Source organism: Pogonomyrmex barbatus, unplaced genomic scaffold (assembly GCF_055798465.1).
Source record: "Pogonomyrmex barbatus isolate J1 unplaced genomic scaffold, ASM5579846v1 scaffold15, whole genome shotgun sequence".
In the NCBI taxonomy this organism is placed as follows: Eukaryota; Metazoa; Arthropoda; class Insecta; order Hymenoptera; family Formicidae; genus Pogonomyrmex; species Pogonomyrmex barbatus.
The window spans coordinates 5,102,044-5,109,435 of record NW_028297111.1 but is presented as its reverse complement, the minus strand read 5'-3'; the positions used below and the strand labels follow the sequence as shown (position 1 = coordinate 5,109,435).

Sequence of the window (7,392 nt, the reverse complement as noted above, 5' to 3'; positions counted from 1 at the left end):
AAATGTCGAGGCTATAATAATTTTTAAATTATTGGCGATTAAAGTTTACTAATCACAGAACTGATATTTCGCGCGTTCAGATATGATGATATAACAAGTAAAGGTTCCACCACGAGGGTCCTCTTACAACATCGAGAATATCACAGAAATATACAATGACATTCTTATTAAGAAATTATTTTTGTTTCGGAACTTATTTGTATATTACACAATTAATACTGCAACGTAACATCACAAAATATCTGTTCAATAATGATATATTGTATCATATAATAGCTTTCAAAAAAATTCATCACAATGTTTATTTATCTTATATGGTAATATTAAAATGGTAAAACCAGTTAAGATAAAAAAAATTATTACAGTTTATCGTTTACAAACTTGTATATTTATTAAAATAATTATTAATAAAAATATAGATCGGTAATTTGATATAAGTACATTAAAGTCAAATATTTGACATAATATTACCACAAAAAGTATACTATCTGAACTATCTGTATATATATATATATATATATACAAGGCGATTCCCCATATTCTTAAAGGACGTATTCCTGAATTAATTCTGAGATGATTTTTCCTCTACAATTCTTTTTATCCGTAGCTTACTTTTGAAATTATAAAAGAAAATAGTTAGCAAATTACAGGACGTCTACGGAAGGTAGACAGGGGCGGCGTAATCCACCATCCTACGCAGGCGATTATTGCAGGATACTCGCTGCATTAGCTGCTTACTACACGCGATAATATGCGCATATGCGATTCTCTCCTTATTTTCTCATTTTCTTTCTCTCTTTCTCTCTCTCTCTTTCTTTTTCTCTGATTCACTTATCTTGTAGCAATCTCTACGATATTTTTATACCGTTGTAGTTTGATGGAATAATTTCATCGTGGATAAACAATGCCCCATGTGATAAATCCACGCACACACACACGCACACGCACACGCACACGCACACGCACGCACACACACACACACACACACACACACACACACACACACACATCGAGTAATAAGCCAGAAACTTTTTCCTTTAAGTGTCGGTCCACAATAAGTATTTAATCTTTAAGTCGTAAGAAATTGACCAATCATAGTCGATTATTCTTTTCATATTCGATTATAATTGGTCAATTTCTTACTTCTTAAAGCTTAAATCACCTATTGTGGACCGACACTAATAAATTGTATCGCGTATCAATACTTTCACTATTTACTCACACACTTGATCGATAGATTGAGCTATTTACGAATAGATCTATCAGTTTATTATTATCAATCATTATCGGTTAAGTATTCGGTGACTAAAAATGATTTCAAGAAAAAAAAAACATTATACGTAATCACAGTAATCTATCAGAAGTTCTCTTTTATAAATTGTATCGACAATTTTTACGGATTTGATTTTGATTTTTACGGACTCACGCACTTGATCGATAAAATCATTTACGAACAAATTTATCGGGTCTATTATTAATCACTATCGGTTAATTATCCCGCCGATTGAAAATTATTATAAGAAACGCATTACATAGAGCGCATGTAACCCGTCGACTCTGCTCGATGACAACAATCAGGCAGATTATATTCTTAGTGCAGTAAAGTGTATTAATTCGCCAAGTGATAATAACGATTTAACTTATCGACCTAATGTAATGTAAATTAGATCGATAAGTCAGCCTATTATCATGATACAGCGCATTAATAATCGACAAAGGAACGCTTCGAAACACATTCATAGTGCCAAGCAATAATACATAATGTCGATAAATAATATCCACCTGTCGAATATAAACGCGTTGATTTTTTTTTTAATAATTTGCGAACTCGAACAGAATGTCCTTCGAAATAACATATTTGGTTGCCCTAAAAAGGGCAGATTATTATAGAACATAATATATGTTCTTTTCATAATAATTTCTTTTCTTTTCATAATAAATGTTCGAAATGTCCGCCGTCCATTCTGATACAAGCTCTCATATGTTTCAGTAAATTTTCATGGGTTTTTTCCATAACTTCGTTGTCAATCAACTAAACGGCATCACAAAGTTTGTTATTTAATTTTTTGACATTCTCGGGAAGCTGTCTGTAAATGATTTCCTCGCAGTATCCCCACAAGAAAAAATCTAATGGATTGAGGTCTGGGGATCTTGCAAGCTAACGTATCGCACCATACCGGCCCATCCAACGACCGAGACCACCAATTGCGGATTTAAAAAGTCTATGACTATTCTGGCCTTATGTGAACCAGCACCGTCCTGTTGAAATATAATTTTATTTCTGTTTAATAATCTCTTCCAAAAAGTCCGGCAGATTTTCTGATAAAAATTCCAAATACGATGCGCTATTTAATCTTCCTGGAAGAATAACTGGTCTCAATATTTTTGTATCCATAATCCCAGTTCGGATGTTCAGTTCCAACTTGATAATTTCTGAGTCATGTCACTCGAGGATTCTCGTTGTCCCACATATGCATATTGTGCGAATTCAAAATTTCTTCTCGTGTGAACAGCGATTCGTCACTGAATATTATACGAGAGGGAAATTCTCGATCTACTCTTCTCAGGAAATTTTTGCAAAATCTCTTTCTCCGAGGATAGTCTTTCTTGTCGCAAATGTTGCACGCGAGTATAAGATAGACATGTAATTTTTCTTCTTTGAGTATTCTTTGGTGGAATAAAATAATCCGTGCTCCCGAATACTAGTTTCAGGTTCTTGCTTAACAACACGAAGGACTGTTTCCACGTTTCGTAAATTTCTTGCAACATGATGTCCACCAGTGTCCTATCTTTTTAGTAACACGCTTCCAGTTTCATATAATCTTTGAGTCGCTTCAAGTATAACGCTAGGTCTTGGATGTCTTGCTCGGTTTGGATATAATTCGACGTATCTCCTCGCAGCAACGTGTATTGCCCTTGACACTCGCCAAATACCATCACCATGTAATACTACGTAATACTTTTCGTTCGTGTAGGCTGCCATATCGTTCATGTTGTCAACGATGTTTTAATAAGCAAAGGAATGAAGTATCGATATCGTCCTGATAAGGATGTTCTAAAAATCGAAAGATAGCTGATGTCGTCCTAACAAGGACGTTCTAATAGTCGAAGAATTATTGAGTGAAGTATCGATATCACTTTGATAAGAACGCTTTAATAATTGAAGGATTATTTAGCGAGATATCGATGTCGTTTTGATTGATGTGCCGCTCCGGACAGGGAAAGTGATGGGAAGAAGGCCACTGATTTTACACATTTCACTGAATAAAAGAGCTTTATTATTTAATTCAATGTACGTTATTTTCGAATCACCCACAAACTCAGCTGTCGCGTACTACAATACTTTCTTTACGTCTACGTTTTACGTCGGAACGCGTCTGAGCGCCACTTGATTACTCTCGTCGCTTTTTATCAGTCCGCTGTTACGCGACCTCGGCGCGTCTTCGTGTCGAAACGTTATTTGGTACGTCAGCGTTTCGACATGATGTTATCAGAGTCAGCGTCCTTACCAAATTGCAGTGCGTACGTATGTGTGTTATATTATATATGTATATACAGGGTGTACCAAAATTCCCATATTTGGAATACATTACATGATTCTTTATGTTAAAAAAAAACAACTTTTTCTTTTAGAAAAATTGCGAATAGTTTTTACAATGGATCAAATTAAAGGTGACGAATGAGCGCGCGTATGTACATAGCGGTCAGGGCCGGTCTGGTACCTAATCTTTGACAACTTCACGTATTGTATTGTTTAAACATAATGAAACATAATGAAAATTAACAAAACAAATATTGTTTTCATTCTTTAGTTAGCGATTTAATAAAAAAATTGTCTGATTTCGTAGCATTATCTGGAAATAAAAACAAATGTAAGTAATATGGTGTATGAATTGAGCGTCTTGGCGTGATAAGAAGCATGAGCGGCGGCTTATCCTTCCCCTCGCCGCGCGCGCTCCATCCACTGCCAAGCGTCGGGCGGCCAATGTCGACACGCTGGGCCGTACGCTGATCCTATGGGTCAGGCGGACGAGCGTTTTTTCCTCGCGCGCTCTTATTTGTGCAACTTTAATATTTAACAAACTACAACGCAAGACATGGCATTTACTCGGCAAGCAGGATCTTGATTGCTAAAATCTTTATAATATGAAAATAAATTCAATTAATTTTTATATTACTAACTACGTGTCACTTTTTTAGCAGACTTTCAACATAGTGGTTCTATAATAATTCGATGATCAATATTATTGATATCGATTAAAATCCCTTTTATTATCCCCCCCATCAGAAATATATATTGCGAAAAATATTACCTCAGCCAGGAATTGAACCTGGATCGCCCGCTTTCCGGGCAGGCATCTTATCCACTAGACCACTGAGGCTATGGTAATATTTATCGCAATATTCAAATAAATAATGTGTAATGTCTTTTTCAGCCGACATGAGAATAAACAATACATAAGTATAAGCCAAGTACATGTTAACAATCTACAACGCGAGACATGGCATTTTTATTATCTCCCCCATCAGAAATATATATTGCAAAAAATATTTAATATTTAATAACGAAAATTATTACAAATACCGCAAAATGGTACAAGATATTTTCATTTATCTCGCTCCCATCTATCTTCTCACGAGCAATGTTACACATGCTATGGGATACCCTGTATACATTTTATATATATATATATATATATATATATATAGTGTTATAGCCGAACGGTGATCCGGTCGCTTTTGGTCCCTGAGTAATGTTGTAAAGATCGTTCCTTGCCAACACGCCGTTGTTTATGATTATTGATTAATTGATTGAAGAGATTTGACGGAAATTTGTGTAGGACGGTTTTGAAAAGTTTAAAGTAAAACGAACTGTGTAATAGTTTTTGAGCTTATTAAAGTTTTCTCTTTGTAAACGGCCTCTATTTATTTCCGCGAGTCGCGTGAGTGCGAATTGTGCGAGTGACCGCCGCGGAAGTGCAATATTTTTGGGGGCTCGTCCGAGATAGCGGACAATGGACGTCGCGTCGGGAAGTATCGAAAGACCAATCGAGAACGATGAGGCACGAGGATCTTCCGTAAGGAGGACGACTCGCGTGGCGAGAAAGAGGATTTGCACGTCGAAGGAGGACGAGATAACAAATTTGGAGACCGTTTTTCGTTCTACACAGAAGGAACTCCATCTTTTTCGAGAGGAGCGAACAATGCAGCGGCATGAAACTGAATTTTTACAGCACTCGGAGGAGCTATATCAAATGTCACGCCAGTCTAATTTTAATTTATTCGAAAAAAATTTGGGAATTGAACATAAGCCCGTTACGTATGACAGAAGTGTCCCGCTGCGCGAATTTTTAGCTCAATTTAATTTAATTGCGCGAGCAAAAGCTTGGGGGGATTCGGAAAAAGGAGTCGTGTTAGCCGCACGTTTGAAAGGAAAAGCGCGTACGGTTTTGGAGGGAGGAACAGATTTGGAGAATTCACGATTCTCCGAACTCGTATCTAGATTAAAGTTACGGTTTGACGAGAAATTTTCAGCTCAAAATTTTTATATGGAATTTACAAATCGGAGACAAAATTTTGGGGAAGATTTAGCTTCTTTGGGATCCGATTTGGAATGTTTATCTCGTTTGGCTTATCCCGAGTGTTCGCCAGCTTAACAAGCTCAAATTGCGTGTTCTCAATTTATTATTGCACTCACGGACGGATTTATTAAATGAACGCTTCAATTGGAAGAGCTCACGTCATTAAGAGCGGAAAGGGCCGTAGTTATTAAAATTATAAAAGAAAATAGTTTTTCGAAACCTCGAGAAGAGGAAAAAGAAAAGAGATACGAACAGGACTTTAAAAAGGGATGCGGATTTATAGAAGGAAAAGAAAGAGATTTTACGGAAAGGACAGGACATTTATAAAACAAAAGAATTTTTAAGAATTTTTAAATTTGTAAGTGGAATGTTGGCAATGCGGAGCCATTTCTGGTCAGAGTGCCCTTCACTTTTTAATTAAAACCAGGGAAACTCGGATTAGCTGAGCTTGGTGGGGAAAATTCATTGAGCTTGGCTGAAAAAGAAAGACATTTTTCTTTGCGAAACTTGGGGGGGGGGAATTCAAGTGATTTTTATTTTCGGGGTTCTATTGATGGGCAAACGTGTATTTTTAGGATTGATACGGACTCTGATGTTTCAATTAATAGCAATTTTGTTAAATCAGATCAACAACAGCTTTGGATTGGAAATAGGAAATAGGAAATTGAAATATCCAACAGGTGAAATAGTTCCAATTGATTTTAAAGTTGTCGTTGGAATAAAGCTTGGTAAATATGAGTGGGGTCCGTTTGATGTTGTAATTGACTACCAGCCACTCATAGCGTTTAAACAAAGGAAAACCTCTAGGTATCGGCCGCTGTGAGTGGTTGTGGTCAATCGCAACGTGATCAAACGGGACGCTCTCGTAAATATTTATTGGATTTCCCCTTGTACTACTGTGATCAAATATAAACGAGATTTTTAAATTTAAACTGCGCGGGTTTATCGATTCTGACAAATATTTTTTTGATTAAGTTGGTACTGTCTTTGACATCTGTGTGAAATTTCATGTCATTCTCTTCATTTGTTTAATAAATTTGTTTAATAGTGAACGCTCATTTTTGTGAATATCCAAAAGTATTTTTTTCGATTTTTACGATGTGTGATTCTGTTGGGCAAAGAAATTATATTTTATTTTGTTTGCGGAATGAAATTTCTGCTACTGAAACGTTTAGAATGTTGCAGAAGGCTTTTGATGACCAGGCTCTATCAAGAGTATTTGACTGATATAAAATGTTGAAAGATGGTCGAGAAAGCGTAGAAAACGAACCACATCAAAGACGATCAAAAACATCAACTGATGAACAACACGTGAAGCAAATCAAGGATTTGGTGCTCCAAAATTGTCGATTAACAATTAGAGAACTTGCCGATACTGTAAACATTTCATTTGGATCAGTCTAAACCATTTTGAAAGACCATTTGTACTTGAGAAGAGTCAAATCTCGTTTGGTTCCGAAAACACTCAATTTTTTGGAAAAACAGCGTCGCATTGAAGTGTGTGAAACAATGATTTCTGACTACCAGGACAAGATGAAACGCATGAAAATTGGAGACTTGGATCTATGCATACGACCCGGAAACAACCGACCAATCGAGCGAATATCGTGCAAAAGGTGAGGCAAGACCAAAAAGATCGCGCCAAAGTCGCTCAAAAATCAAGGTTTTGTTAACAGTTTTCTTCGATTATCGTGGTGTGGTGCATTATGAATTCCTTCCGCCGGGCCAAACTGTTAACAAGGAATATTATTTGAGTGTTATGCGTCGTTTGCGTGAAGCTATTCGCCTCAAAAGGCCAGATTTATGGGCA

The 7,392-nt window shown here is 36.4% G+C and overlaps 1 protein-coding gene and 1 non-coding gene across 7 annotated transcripts in view; both read right to left on the bottom strand.

Annotated features, from left to right (window-relative positions):
• rho-5 (rhomboid-5) overlaps positions 1 to 7,392 on the bottom strand; it is a 473,385-nt gene that overhangs the window by 44,204 nt on the left and 421,789 nt on the right. The gene's annotated exons all lie outside the window — the stretch shown is intronic.
• TRNAS-GGA (transfer RNA serine (anticodon GGA)) lies at positions 4,311 to 4,382 on the bottom strand. Its single transcript has one exon. It is a non-coding gene; the product is annotated as a tRNA-Ser (tRNA).